Source organism: Nannobrachium achirus, assembly GCF_963921795.1.
Source record: "Nannobrachium achirus genome assembly, chromosome: 24".
In the NCBI taxonomy this organism is placed as follows: Eukaryota; Metazoa; Chordata; class Actinopteri; order Myctophiformes; family Myctophidae; genus Nannobrachium; species Nannobrachium achirus.
Window position 1 is genome coordinate 11,371,868 of NC_137831.1, and position 16,350 is coordinate 11,388,217.

General features: G+C 43.8%; 1 protein-coding gene across 4 annotated transcripts in view; it reads right to left on the reverse strand.

Moving 5' to 3' along the window:
- The window catches only part of LOC308280587 (gamma-aminobutyric acid receptor subunit beta-3-like), a gene marked incomplete at both ends in the record, with an annotated part of 192,162 nt that overhangs the window by 150,761 nt on the left and 25,051 nt on the right, over window positions 1-16,350 (reverse strand). The window contains one exon of one of the 4 annotated variants that reach the window (XM_080720916.1): window positions 10,511-10,545. The exons of the other annotated variants lie outside the window; for them this stretch is intronic. Of the gene's footprint in view, window positions 1-10,510; window positions 10,546-16,350 lie in introns of those variants that run through there. 4 annotated transcript variants of the gene reach the window in all.

The following is a 16,350-nucleotide window of genomic DNA, read 5'->3' on the forward strand; positions in this document are numbered from 1 at the left end:
CGCAACACACACACACACACACACACACACACACACACACACACACACACACACACACACACACACACACACACACACACACACACACACGCACACAGGCATGCACACAGGCATGCACGCACACACACACACACACACTGTGCAAGGTTTAATGCACATGGGTTTTGATGGCAACCCCATTACAGCTGGACACAAATTAGGCTGCAAACAAAAGGCATTCACATTGCAAAATTAGTGTTGATTTTGCCGACTAAAATGATGCTGACTAATGTTCGTCAGGTGCCTTCTTTCACGGATGAAATAAAAACTAAACAAGAACTAAGCGATTATGACAAAAACTAAGACTAAATATATTGACAATTTTGACAACAAATAAAAACAAGACTAAAATGTTAGGGAGGGACTAGTGGAGACCGGTAGATCTAAAAGACAACTCGCTTATGTTTGGTCGCGTTCGGGTGTCGCGCTCTGATATAGCAGATCTACAAGCTCACGACGCTTTGTGAGCTGTGTGCTGTCCAAATCAACACTGCATACAGCCAGTACTAGTAAGACACCTGAGGGTGGAATGCGACCTCAGGGTGACATGCAACCTCGCCCTAAAGGGCGAGGTCGCGCCAATTCTTGACCATCTGGCCAACCACAGCGTTTCTCTGACGATTCTAGTTGTTGTCATTCTGGGGGGAGTTTGTTCATGTTTTTGTGAGGGTATCAACCCTAGGAGACACGGGGAGAACATGCAAACTCCACACAGAAAGGCCCTATTGCTCACACCCTAGGTTGGGTTGGCGATAGGGCCTTTCTGTGTGGAGTTTGCCTAAACATGGAGATGTGGTACAGAAGGACTCATATATGGGCATAAAAAGTATGTCATGTGACATCACTTCCTGTACAGACAGTCAGACAGACAGCCATTGACTCCGACCTAACAATGGCTACTGTCTATGACGGTAGTTCCATATGACATATTGGACTAAACTATCTCCATATATAGTGTTATCCACATCTCCATGTTAGGACTCATATATGGGCATAAAAAGTATGTCATGTGACATCACTTCCTGTACAGACAGTCAGCCATTGACTCCGGATTAACAATGGCTACTGTCTATGACGGTAGTCCCATATGACATATTGGACTAGACTATCTCCATATATAGTGTTATCCACATCTCCATGTTTAGACAGCCATTGACTCCGGCCTAACAATGGCTACTTTCTATGATGGTAGTCCCATATGACATGATGGACTGGACTATCTCCATATAGTGTTATCCACATTTCGTGTAGCCGCCCTGTACAGGAAGTGATGTCACAACTCGCTGACATCACACTGACATCACAGAGGATACGGAAGGACGGTCACGAGGATACGGAAGGAAGGTCACTCAAGCGACACGGTTCTTCAGAGTATATGCGACCTTCGGTCGCAATTAACCCATTCAAACTGAGAAAGTGTGGCATTTTTAGATTTTGGCATTTGCTATTCTAAAGTAACAGCGCGTCTCTCCATCCTGTGAGCTTGAACGTCTGCTATTTTTGAACATTTAAAAAAAGAATAATGATCATGAAAGTGTTGCATTGTTGTAAATCTTCTCTTCCGGGGGTCCCTGGCACAAAACAGGGGTCCTCGGCCAAATCAATTTGGGCGGTCCTTTGTCCCTGGTTTAGAATCAACCTCTAATAAAGGTCTAATAAAGGTTTTTTTATTGATTATCGATTACTCACCCCATGGAATTTGTGGATGTTGTTTTGTTTTTGTCGCATTCCTAAGCAAATCATTTTAGGAGACTCTTTGTGTCTCCATAGGGAACAAAGCAGGCTCTTTGTGTCTCCATAGGGAACCACTGCTAGTCATCAAATAATTGGCTTAGGAATGCAACAAAAACGAAAAGATATCCATGAATTCAATTCTCTGTGGGGTGAGTAATCGATATAATAAAATGGGTTGAGCCTGATCTAGACTTTGTACTTCGTACCGCGGTGTCGCACAACCCCCCAAAAACAGCCGCGTGTCTCGTGAGCTGGCTTGTGCATCGGCACGGCTATAAATGAATGGTTATCAGCACGGCTGTAACTCTCAGCAGAGGGGATTCGTGTTCCGTTATCGCCGCGCTCAGCTTGGGTTCTGCTGTTCTCATCCGGGAGGCCGAACGCCCCGCATATCATTACACTGATAGCGCTTTGTCCAGGGGTGTCACAAGGGGGGAGTGGGACTGAGTTACTAGGGCCCAAGGTGGAGGAGCCTTCATTATTTTATACTTTAGCTATTGAAAAATAGCAGATATACAAGCTTGTAGATCTGCTATTTTTGAAAAGTTGTGAAAATGTGTGCAAATCTTTGAATATATGTATTTTTTAAGCAAACATTTGTAACTCAAATTTTGCTTCTGGGGGGGTCCCTGGAAAGAAATATTTTGAGATGGGGGTCCTTGGCCAAATACATATGATTTTGGGGGTCCTTCATATGAAAAAGTTTGAGCACCACTGACATACAGTAGAAACATGTTTTTCAAAAAACCTTGAAAACCTCAAAATGTTCAAGATTTTTCAAAAATAGCAGCTCTACAAGAGCTTGTATATCTGCTATTTTTCAATAGTTAAAGCACAAAATAACGTGTAATAATGCGTTCCCAGTCTAAATGGGTTAACCCCTATGAAGAGCATTCATGGGGGGCCCGCAGTGTACCCAGGGCCCAGAATTTGGTGTGACACCCCTGGCTGTGTCCGTGCTTTAGGATTTGAATGACACCGGTGGCCTTCTAACCATAGAAGCCCTACTGAGCGTATTATGCTGCACAATTGACAATCTTGTGTTATGAACAAAATTAGATTAAATCCCCCCCTCCCCCATGCATTCATACAAGCCTAGTGGCAATTTATATTTGTACTTAGCTGAGTGGCCGTGCTGCTCGGCAAAAAAAAAACAGAAAAACAACAACAAATCGGTTATTTCTGCCGAGCAGTCGTGCAGCAAAAATAATAAATTAGCCTTAAGTGTCAAGTGTACAAGGACACGTGAGTAACTGGAACGTTGCGGTGATTGCCAGCAGCCAAATGTCTGTTCAAATTTGTTCGTACAAACCTATGAATTGCTCTGCATAATGTTAGCCTATAATATAGGCTGGGAATCATGAATATTCTTAGACTTGTTTTTGGGCTTTTTTATTCCTTTATTGGATAGGACAGTAGACTGACAGGAAATGGGGGGAGAGAGGGGAGTGACATGCGGCAAAGGTCGCCCGGATCGGGAATCGAACTGGCGATGCCGTCAGGCATCAATGCCTATGCCCTATGTGGCAATGCGGCTGCCTAAGTGGTATGCGCCTGGACCAGTAGGCCAGCGGGCGCCCCGGCAATCATGAATATTCTAAGAATCATGAATTGTTGCATGCACGTATTATGTGCATACAACAATTCATGAATGTTAGAATATTCAGTTATGTTGTTGCCATGTTTATTTAATGTCCCAGAAAGTGAATACTCAACCTCAGTGGTGAGAAAAGTACTATTATTTTTTTTTACTTAAGTAAAAGTATCAATACGGCAAGGTACCTCTGTTAGGGTGCACACACACCAAAATACCTATGAGAGTGGAATCTGAGTTCCGCCAATGCCTTTCAATGGAAAGGGGGCGTTTTCATGTCAGTGGAGCGTGATTATGGATCCCACTTGGAAAGATGGATGGAAACGGCATAGAGCGCTCGTTTTCAGTTATTGTCCACGACATTGCAAGCGCCGCGAAGGCCAGCGGACCTTGGTCCTGCTCTTCGCGCCCGAGCGCCGCAGGCGCGAGTGCCCACGAAGAGCGAGTTACGAAGCCGTGGTGAATGCAATCGTTATATTTATGCCCAGGCCGTAAGGCCTGGGCAAGCGCACGATAAACGCCATGATAATTGGGTTTTGGTGCACCTCGTGCGGTCCAAGTGACTACAACGGAGCGCTCCCTACGTCCGGTTCAGCCAATCACAAGCTTCAAAAATGAGTCCGGGGCGTGGTTATCCATCTTTCCCAGTGGGATCCATAATCATGCGTCAGTGGAGGATATCTGCGTGCCGGTGACTGACAGGCGCGTCACTGCTTTGGGACAGAATGTGCTCTCATGTGTTTTTAGTCAGCTGTGCACCAAAAGAGTTTATCCGCTGGCGACCATATTTTGGTGTGTGTGCACCCTTACAAGTAAAAGTCAGGAATTAAACATTTACTTGAGTAAAAGAAAAGTACAAAAGTATTGTATCAAAATGTACTTGAAGTATCAAAAGTAGAAAGCACTCTTTATGCAGAATGTCCAATTTCACAAGTGTTCAACTATATCAAATGTACTGTATAAAAATCTTTTGAAAATAGCAGATCCACAAGCTCACATTGTGTCGCATCGCGGCGCATTGTGAGCTTGTAGATCGGCTATTTTCAAATGGCCGAAATGTACATATCAATACGTATAGGGCTGATGTCAATGCATTTTTTGGTAATAATAATTGAAATCTAAAAAGTAGCTATAGCAACTAACGTTTTCAAATAATTGCAGTGGAGTAAAATTATAATATTTAGTCATATTTTAGATTGTAATAGCCATCAAAGGGGGTTTGAGCCCCTGGCCTTTTAACCGTCTGTAAAAGGTGCCCTCTCCATGCAGTCCATGAATGCAGTTTTTACTATGGTGAAACAAATGCAAATGCCCTCTTTCCATGCTATATACCTGAAGGCAGCATTCAAGAGAATTGCTTGTCCAAACTCTCCTGAACTGGAATGCAGCATCTTATGTTGAAAGAAAGAATTGCACTCTCCATGCCATTACGCCACATCTCCAGTATTGACTTGATAATGCTTCAGTTCAGTGTGGTATCAAGCACCGAAAATAGCCGACCTCCAAGCTCACAACGCGCCAGGCTGCAGATCTGCTATTTTCGATATTTCCACCAAAAGGCCCTTTTGGAAATTTCAGCCCTTGCCTCTCTAACATTCTCTGCACGTCCCTGCATACAAGTGGAAACCAAACGGACCCCGTTCCATGTGGACGCTCTCTCAAGAGTTATGGGGGTCGTTCGTTGGAAAGGTCTTTTGAGAACCGCCGCCGCTCAAGCTGAAAGACATCAATTGTACCACGAAGCATGTGTTTGTTTTCTTCCAGAGAGAGCAAAATAGCATTTCAACAGCGACACTGCAGCAGATGTGCTAAAAATCCCCTCGCGTGGCCACATTGTTAATGCTCCAAATCCGCCTCCTGTGACTCCTCAACTCTCTGCCAATGATATAATAAAAAAACAATCAAGCGGAAAGGAATGGGAAACCGAGTGTCCCTCTCTCCGAGTCCCCCATGGGAAGACGCTGTTGTTTTGGGTTGGAAGGGGGGTAGTGGGGGCTCAGGTTGCTTTCGACGTCGGCACGTGATTATCCAATAGGCTATTATGCACAGCAGCCATTTTGGAGAGAAGTTGGGTCTTTTCTCATTTCCTTCTAAAGGTGTTACCAGTTATACTAATAGACGGGTTTCTTGTTTACAAACATTGAGACTAAATGCACAGGTGACTGTATCATGTAATCAGTCCGTCCAATCCCCAAACCTGTTGTTTTGGGGAGCGCTGGTTAAGCCTGGTTTCATTGGCTAATTTTGGTACCGAATCAAACGTGACGTGGACCAGAAACCCGTCTATAAAGGCTCTCTGTTCCATTTCATGTAGTACAGTGGTTCTCAAGCCTTTTATTTCAAGGACCCCCAGTAACTCTGAAAGTGTTTGGTTCCATTTGTACACTCTCAGAGTTACACACCCTTAAAGGGTCATTTGGAACCCCCAAGTAACCATGCGGGTCCCTGGACCACAGTGAGCCAATTACCGGTAATGTATCCTTGGCAGGCCTTGACCATGTCCATGGAGAGGTATAATCAGGCCTAGAATTTCGTCAGTTTAGGGGCAAGGCCAATTGGCCTTTGGTGTTGTCAAATTTTTGAGGGCACAAAGGCCAAGTGCCAGGGCAGGAAGGCCATCATTAAAACAATGATTTTAAGTCCACGCCACAGTCATAATTATAATTTAGCTTAAACGTTAAGGTTTAATGTAATACCTTTCAATTAAATAAATATCAAGAACCTGTTTATTTCTGTTTTGCCATGTGCAGTGGTTTAAAGTAACTAAGTACATTTACTTAAGTATTGTACTTAATTGTTTATTGTAATTTTGAGTATTTCTAACACTTACTTGAGTTACTTCTACTCCACTACATCTCGGCTCCAAATATTGTACTTTTACTCCACTACAATTATTTGAAATCTTTAGTTACCAGTTACTTTGCATATATAAATTATAATATTATTAAACATACATGAACCACTTTAGCCCTATTTAGGCTATTTGAAAATAATCAAGCTTGTAGAAAAAAATAGCAGATCTACAAGCCCAAGATGTGTCGCATAACTATGCGTTGTGAGCTTGTAGATCTGCTATTTTCAAACATGTTGTACTTTTACTTTTGGTACTTTAAGTACATTTTGATACCAATACTTTTGTACTTTTACTCAAGTATATTTTGAATTTGAGGACTTTACTTGCAACGGAAGTATTTCTACATTGCAGTACTTTTACTTGAGTAAAACATTTGAGTACTTTTTCCACCACTGGCCATGTGCACGCACGCACACACGCACACAAACTCCTCCCTCCCGTTCGTGATCCCTTTCTCAACAATAATGTACTTTCTGACAGCTCAGCCTCTCGTGGAAAGATTAGCTTTTGGTTCCCTTGTATGGCATTTTGGTTGTTGTCCTGAGCTCAGCACAGCTCCGTTTGAAGGCATTCGTTCGCACATTCGGATTTATTCAACAGGCTGCGTTAGATAAAACTCCCGTTTAGCCCGGTGATGTTTTTGTGTTGTAACTTGTATAAACACTGTGTCGCGGGACTCCGTCGGCTCCACTATGGGGCGGCTGCTATGATGCTACTACGAGCATAGAGTATATATAAAATAGAGAGCGGACGAGCCCCGCCCCCACTATCATTTCAATGCAAGTGCTCAGTGGCGTTTTGAAGCAATGGCTACGTGCTAGCATGTAGCTAATCCAGGTGCATTCTGGGGAATGGCTCCACTACGCAGTGGAGCCAAACGTCACGAATGACGTCACAAACGACGTCGACGTCCATTGAACCCTATTGTAGACCCCAGCGCCGCGCTCTTATGCTCGTGCATGTATGTTTCACCCCGCCTGAAATTCCAGCTTTGGCCAGTAGGGCGGCTGCTTCAATATTTACAAGCCGTTCTGGGGGCTTGGACTACGAGCGTAAATGGAATCTACTACTGGTCATGTGCGCAGCTCAACCAACCACGCACTGCTGTTACCGTAATGACTGGAAAATCGCGCAGAGGAAAAAACGGTAAAAAGCAGTTAATGGACTGCTGTGGGCGCCAGGGCACCACGGCCACTGTGGCCGTTTGGGCATGTCATTTTTCGAGGGGCACACGGCCAAAGAGAGGGGCAACGATGGCCATGGCCGTCGTGGCCGCCGTGAATTTCCTGCCCTGGGTATAATACATATTTACATATCATTTTGTTCATGTAATGTGCATTGAAACCATTAACTGACTGTACTGATTCAATCAAAAAACCTAATTATTGAAATCCCACACAGGGAATAGACTTGGTTGGACCATGCTGCATTGATGCCTGCATATATTGTATACGACCAGTGTACAGTGAATAGAATGGAACATGTTGCATCGATGCATGCATACAGCCAGTATACAGTGAATAGAATGGACCATGTTGCATTGATGCATGTATACGACCAGTATACAGTGAATAGAATGGACCATGTTGCATTGATGCATGCATACAGCCAGTATGAAGTGAACAGAATGGACCATGTTGCATTGATGCATGTATACGACCAGTATACAGTGAATAGAATGGAACATGTTGCATTGATGCATGTATGCAGCCAAAATACAGTGAATAGAATGGAACATGTTGCATTGATGCATGTATGCAGCCAGTATACAGTGAATAGAATGGAACATGTTGCATTGATGCATGTATACAGCCAGTATACAGTGAATAGAATGGACCATGTTGCATTGATGCATGTACAGTATACAGTGAATAGAATGGAACATGTTGCATTGATGCATGCATGCAGCCAGTATACAGTGAATAGAATGGACCATGTTGCATTGATGCATGCATGCAGCCAGTATACAGTGAATAGAATGGAACATGTTGCATTGATGCATGTATACAGCCAGAATACAGTGAATAGAATGGACCATGTTGCATTGATGCATGTATACAGCCAGTATACAGTGAATAGAATGGACCATGTTGCATTGATGCATGCATGCAGCCAGTATACAGTGAATAGAATGGAACATGTTGCATTGATGCATGTATACAGCCAGAATACAGTGAATAGAATGGACCATGTTGCATTGATGCATGTATACAGCCAGTATACAGTGAATAGAATGGACCATGTTGCATTGATGCATGTACAGTATACAGTGAATAGAATGGAACATGTTGCATTGATGCATGTATACAGCCAGTATACAGTGAATAGAATGGACCATGTTGCATTGATGCATGTACAGTATACAGTGAATAGAATGGAACATGTTGCATTGATGCATGTATACAGCCAGAATACAGTGAATAGAATGGACCATGTTGCATTGATGCATGTATACAGCCAGTATACAGTGAATAGAATGGACCATGTTGCATTGATGCATGTATACAGCCAGTATACAGTGAATAGAATGGAACATGTTGCATTGATGCATGTATACAGCCAGTATAAAGTGAATAGAATGGACCATGTTGCATTGATGCATGTATACAGCCAGTATACAGTGAATAGAATGGACCATGTTGCATTGATGCATGTATACAGCCAGTATAAAGTGAATAGAATGGACCATGTTGCATTGATGCATGTATACAGCCAGTATATAGTGAATAGAATGGACCATGTTGCATTGATGCATGTATACAGCCAGAATACAGTGAATAGAATGGAACATGTTGCATTGATGCATGTATGCAGCCAGAATACAGTGAATAGAATGGACCATGTTGCATTGATGCATGTATACAGCCAGTATACAGTGAATAGAATGGACCATGTTGCATTGATGCATGTATGCAGCCAGAATACAGTGAATAGAATGGACCATGTTGCATTGATGCATGTATACAGCCAGTATACAGTGAATAGAATGGACCATGTTGCATTGATGCATGTATACAGCCAGTATACAGTGAATAGAATGGACCATGTTGCATTGATGCATGTATGCAGCCAGTATACAGTGAATAGAATGGACCATGTTGCATTGATGCATGTATGCAGCCAGAATACAGTGAATAGAATGGAACATGTTGCATTGATGCATGTATGCAGCCAGAATACAGTGAATAGAATGGACCATGTTGCATTGATGCATGTATGCAGCCAGTATACAGTGAATAGAATGGACCATGTTGCATTGATGCATGTATGCAGCCAGAATACAGTGAATAGAATGGAACATGTTGCATTGATGCATGTATACAGCCAGTATACAGTGAATAGAATGGACCATGTTGCATTGATGCATGTATGCAGCCAGTATACAGTGAATAGAATGGAACATGTTGCATTGATGCATGTATGCAGCCAGTATAAAGTGAACAGAATGGACCATGTTGTTGCATTGATGCATGTACAGTATACAGCCAGTATACAGCGGCAGAATCGCCAGTCTCCAGGTTTTCTTCAGAATAGGACAGTGGCTTGATCGATGCAGAAACACTCTTGCAAAATGTGTAGCACTAGCACATACTGTAGGCATAGACACTGTGGCACATTAGAAGTCAACAGCAAAGGTTTGAGAACGTGCTTGCAGATCTGATACTTTTCATACGTTTGTGTGACCGTGGTAAGATCAAGTAGGGCGTTAAATTCTAAGAAAAAAACACGTATGGCAGTCGCGACGCAATGTGAGCTTGTACATCGGCTATTTTCAAGTGATTTTTATACATCTCAAACACTGAAAAACTTGACATTCTTTGTACTTTTAAGTAGGCCTACATTTTGATACCAATACTTTTGTACTTTTTGAGACCGTCAGGTCGCAAGTTACTATGAAAACCTCCACCGGCTGTCTGTCCCTCTGTCAGTCAGTCAGTCCCTCTGTCTGTCCGTCACGTCACGTCACACTTTTGCCCAGGCTACTCTTATCTTCCTATCCATGCCAGACTTTGCACACACACTCCTTGGCTGGCAAACCACAACCTCCGCCCCTGATTTCTCACAAGCCCCTGTTCTAGCGCCCCCATGAGGCTGCGTGTATACATGCGACCTGACAGTTGCTTATCTCCCTATTAGGAAGTCTTACTGGTACTCAAGTACATTTAGAATTCCGGAACTTTTACTTGCGGCAGAGCATTTCTACATTGCTGCATTGATACTTTCACTCAAGCAAAACATTTGAGTACTTTTTTTCCCACACCACTGGGGGTTGTGCAGGTTCAGTGCACAGAGCAGCAGCAGCAGCAGCAGCAGCAGCAGCAGCAGCAGCAGCAGCCAGGGGCGTCACACCAAACTCTGGGCCCTGGGTACAAGGATTCACTGCGGGCCCCCCATGAATGTTAACTATAAAAAAAAAAATAGCAGATCTACAAGCTCACAGCGCGGCACCGAGTGCCGCGCTGCGAGCTTGTAGATCTGCTATTTTTGAAAAGTCGTGAAAATGTGTGCAAGAAACCTATGTTTACCATGTCAGTGGTGCTCAAACGTTTTCATGCCAAGGACCCCCAAGATGATATGTATTTTGGCCACGGACCCCAATCTCAACATGGGGCGCCCCCAGAAGCAAAATTTGAGTTACAAATGTTCGCTTAAAAAATACATTATATTGGGGCGCCCGCTGGCCTGGTGGTCAAGGCGTATACCACATACTAGGCTATGATGCCTGCTGGTGTCGCCGGTTCAATTCCCGATCCGGATGATCTTTGCCGCATGTCATTCCCCGTCTCTCTCCTCATTTCCTGTCAGTCTACTGTCCTATCGAATAAAGGCATAAAAAGCCCCAAAAAAACAAATCTTTAAAAAATACATTATATTCAAAGATTTGCACACAAGATTTTCACAACTTTTCAAAAAATAGCAGATCTACAAGCTCGCAGCGCGGCACTCGGTCCCACTTCCCCCCCCTTGTGACACCCCTGGCAGCAGCAGCAGCAGCAGCATCACAGCGTTAGGTCCTTGCTGCTCACTGCCTGCGGTGCTGAGCACCATGTACTGTATGGCTGGCTGGCCACGTTCAGCCGGTGTCATTCATGCATCGTGGACGCGCAGAGACTGTTAGAGCAGGGGTTTTCAAAGTGGGTGACGGACGGGGCACCCTGGGGTGCCGTGATGCTAGTCTGGGATCACTTCACTTTTCGGGCTTGTAACCGGTCTGGAGCGGAAACCACAAAACGTCATGTTGTAGTACTCAAAGGACTACAATTTGGCCGGAACTATCCACCGGAAACAGTTTTAACCCAAAATAATTACCCTGCACTCAAGGACATACTTTTATGGCCTACCTAATAAAGTCCTTGATGCGGAGTAGTTTTGCTTTTGAAAATTTTGTTTGGTATATGCATATTTTTTTTGTCCAACTCGTAGCGACTGGAAAGACTACACTAGGCTACTCTAGCATTTTAAAAGGGATTGGGGAAACAAACGGAGGGAACCAAATCAGAGCGACGCCGCTTCTTCTAGTGGTTTCCGCGTTGGGAGGAAACCAAACGGGCTGTTGTGAACGAACACCAGGCTTTCTCTCAAAAAGCCTGGTGGGCGAGGTTAGCGCGATGCCAGTCCAGGGGTGCCGCGAGATAATTTGATATTTGCAATTCATCAGTATCACTACATCAATATCACTTCACTATGCTTAGTAAAACAGACCTGATTTGCACTGTACTTGATGAGTTATTTTTCCATCTAAGACAAACTTCACCAAAAATAGCAGATCTACAAGCTCACAACGCGTCACAACGTGACGCGTTGTGAACTTGTAGATCGGCTATTTTTGGTGAACCTTCCCCCCAGAATAGGGATGCTGGGGTTCAAGTGGTTAAATGTCAAATATAACGTCATTTTCAGTCAGTTCTGACGGATATTTCTCCAATATGATGTAGGATTTAAAATAAATTACAGTATAATTCAGGGGTGCCGTGGATGAAAAAGTTATTTACATGGGTGCCCTGAGTCAAAAAGGTTTGAAAACCCCTGTGTTAGAGGCAGGGGCTGAAATTCCCCAAAACTAGGGCGGAGATAGAGTGTGCCAAAGTTGGTCTCAGGCTAAATGCTAAGAAAACTGAGGTTATCACCTATAACCTACCTGATCACTCACCTCTGACAACAACAGAAGGAGCTGTGTTGAAGGAAGTCAAGGACTTCAAGTACCTGGGCGCATGGGTCGACTCAACTGAGAAAGACCTTAAAGTAAGGAAGGCACTCGCTTGGAGGGCCCTGAACGGCATGAACAGTGTATGGAACTCTAGCCTCCCCCGCCAAATCAAACTTAGCTTCTTCTTTGCAACAGTGGAGTCTGTTCTCCTCTATGGCAGTGAATGCTGGACCCTGAAGCCAACCCTGCAGAAGTCTCTAGATGGGTGCTACACTAGAATGTTGCGTGCAGTACTCAACATCAACAGGAGTGCACATGTTACCAACAGGAGCCTGTATGAGGGAATACCAAGGGTAAGCGAGAAAATTGCCACCAGAAGAATGAGACTAGCAGGACACTGCCAAAGACACCAGGAGCTTCCAGCCAGCAAATTGGTACTGTGGGAGCCAACACATGGGCACCGGTCGCGAGGACGTCCCACAAAAACATACGTGGACGTACTCAAGGAAGACGTAGGGACACAGAACACCAATGAGCTGGCCAGATGTATGGAGAACCGAGATGACTGGAAACAACGATGGAGGGCTCGTCTGAGGACGACCTAGAGAGAGAGAGGGCACTTTTGGGGAAAAATAGCGGCTCTACAAGCTCACACAGCTATTTTCGGGGCACGACCCCGCACTCGGAATTTTGCATTTCTTTCTCCATAGTAAATGCTGCCTGCATTCAGGGTTTGGACGGGTAAAAGCAGGGGCTTGGGGGTGCCCGCTGGACTAGCGGTCCAGGCGCATACCACATAGGCTCTGATGCATGACAGCTGCAACTGTACTTGAGTTATTTATCCCATAGACACCAACTCTCTCCACCAAAAAAATTTACCATCTAGAAGCTCACAACCAATGTTGTTTTTGACAGCAAATTTTGATTTAGTTTTAGTCATAGTCTTTTGAATAAAATGTCATTTAGTTTTAGTCATAATTTAGTCACTTGAAAAGTTTTAGTTTTAGTTAATTTTAGTCGACTAAATATCATACGTCTTTAGGCGACTAAATCTACAATTGATTTAGTCAACTAAAATGTATTTTGGTAGGCCTTGATGGCATCGTAATGACTGATTTTACACTTGGTTGCGTGCTGAAAATAGCATTTCTACAAGCTCACAAGGCGTCGCGCTGCGACGCGTTGTGAGCTTGTAGATCTGCTATTTTCAGCGCGCAACACCCGAGAGCAACCAAACATAAAATGACACTCTTCTCCACTAGTCCCTCCCTAACATTTTAGTCTAGTTTTTATTTTGTTGACGAAATTGTCAATATATTCAGTCTTAGTTTTAGTCATCACAGCTTAGTTGTTATTTAGTTTTTATTTAGTTTTCGTCAGTGAAAAAAACGTAGTCGACAAACATTGTTCGTCATAGTTTTAGTCGACAAAATCAACACTGCTCACAACGCGTCACAACGTGGTCGACTGAAACTAGACTAAAACTACAACATTTCAGCCGACTAAAAAATGATATAAAACTAAATTAAATTGTATGCAAAAGACTGAAACTAAATCAAAATGTGCTGTCAAAACAACACTGCCATGCATGTGTACTCTCTCAGACTAGTTACAGTCCATTTGGAACCCCGTCAAGGATCCCTGAGTGTCCCTGGACCGGCTGGAACCCTACTTAGAGGACCCCTGGTCTAGAACAGGGGTCTTCAATGTTTTCAGGCCACGGACCCCTTAGTAGAGAGAGAGAGAGATGAAGCGGGGACCCCCACAACCTTTTCATAGATTCCATATAGTTTTGTCGTTTGATAGCACAATAATCAGTGCATTTTGGATTCGTGTCAATTTGTGTTTTCAGATATTTAACCGCTTGAACCATCAATACTTAATAAACTTGACCTTTCACTCTGTACTTAGTCTGCTCTTTTCCCCCTCTACACCAAAGATCTTTGCCAAAAATAGCCGATCTACAAGCTCGCAACGCCTCGCAGCGTGAGGCGTTGTTGTAGATCTGCTTTTTTTGGCTAAAGTTATCATTTGGACACTAAGATTCAAGTGGTTAATATAAAAAAGGAGAAAAAAAAGTTTCTATCACACAAAGATTTGGAGGACCCCCTGCACTAACTCTGAGGACCCCCTAGGGGTCCTGGACCCTACTTTGGGGACCCCTGGTCTAGAATAACTCAGTCAAAGGAACTGCACTGGTATCCAGTGAGGAGAAAAAACACTTTGATCTTTGTCCACAAGGTGTCAGTGTTGTCACTATGATGCTGCTACCCCTTTGCTGAATGAGGGTGCAATTGCAAAACAATTGAACAGACTTTAAGATCACAACACTTGTATTCCCTGGCCCAATGTACTAGCTCTTACATAAATTGGATAGCAGACATATATACTATAGGACTCTGTTATGAAATGTATAACATATTTATGTAGAAGGATAATGAAAACACCAGGGACCAAGTATCTATAATGTGCTGTACAGCATGTACAGGTACTTCTCACATCTGATGACATAACCTTTTTTACATTTCATTGTTGCAGTGTTTGCTAATGTCTGACATAGCTGACAGGAAACAGACTCGGGGGCCATGCGGTGTTCCCTAGCAACACATTCCCACCGACAAGGCCAGCGCCAAGGCAGATTATTCTCTGCCCTGGTGCTGAGCAGCGGACAGGGACGTGCTGGCCATTGGGAAAAGCGGGACAACTCCCGAACGGCCGGTTCATTCCCGGCAGGGTCCAGGCCGGCCATTAGGAAAAAAAATTGAACAAAATGTCGGCCTTCGTTCCATTTTGGGGGCTGGGTGGCCAACAAAGTAAATTGTCACTGTCAGGCAGAAACCTTGTATCTCCAACTTACAAATTTGTAGATTTTTTCGCAAAGCAAAGCCCTGCTTCATCATACAAGGCCGTTGCACAAAAGTAGTGAAAACAGCAGATCTACAAGCACACAACACCTCGTGGTGCGAGGCGTTGTGTGCTTGTAGATGTGCTTGTGTGCTTGTAGATCGGCTGTTTTCACTAGTTTAAATCATTTTTAAAATGATAAATACAAAACAAACAGTTTTGGACATACAAGGTTTCCACCCGACAACGATGAAATATAACTCATGTACAGTAATTGGCCAACTGGGCTTGTCACTTGTCATGATCTGAAATGGCAAATCGTTGAGTAGCAGCAGCGCTAGAGAGAGAGATCTCTCTCTATAGCGCGCAATGAGGGCCTCTACAGCTATTTTTCCCGGGCTGAATCAGGGGCCCAGCACGTCCCTGGCAGCGGATGATTTATACATCACATAAAACAGTGGGTAGGGCTGCCACGCAAGGCCTGGAAAACATTAACACAACTCGTGCCTCTTAATCTGAAGGTTGCTTGTTGCCTTGGTGCCGCGCCGTTTCCTCCGTCGGCCGCCGCTATTATTTTGAAGGGCTGGAAGGGGGTTGTTTTTGTTTTTTTGGATTATCACTTGACGGCAACGATTACGTCATCTAGTCACATGACAGTGTGAGCCGAGAAGAGAAACATGGCTGCGCCCTGCAGTGTGTATTGTTTACATCAGATCTGGTGCAAAATGGCTCAAAATGGCTCTTTTGGATTAAATGAAGTCTCTTTATGGGCCTCTCCATTGACTTAACATGGAGGAGCTTCACTTCGCGTGCACGCCCAACGTGCGTTTTAAACAAATCGCGGACATTACCGATGCGGCCGCGACCGGAGAGACATTAAGTAAGTATTAATACATTTACTGTAAATACAGTAAGATTGACGGTGAGCGCTGTCAACGGCGTCATGTAGTCACCGATTTGAATGACGGTGAGGATCGTCTACAGCAGCAGAACAGTTAACAGTCTAACACCAGGATGGAAGCTCCTCCAATGAATAATGTATGAAAAAAACAAACAAACAAACAAAAAAAAACAACCAGTGAATACAGTATGTGTGTGCATGAAACAGAGGCAATTAACACTTGCTTGTTGCAAGCA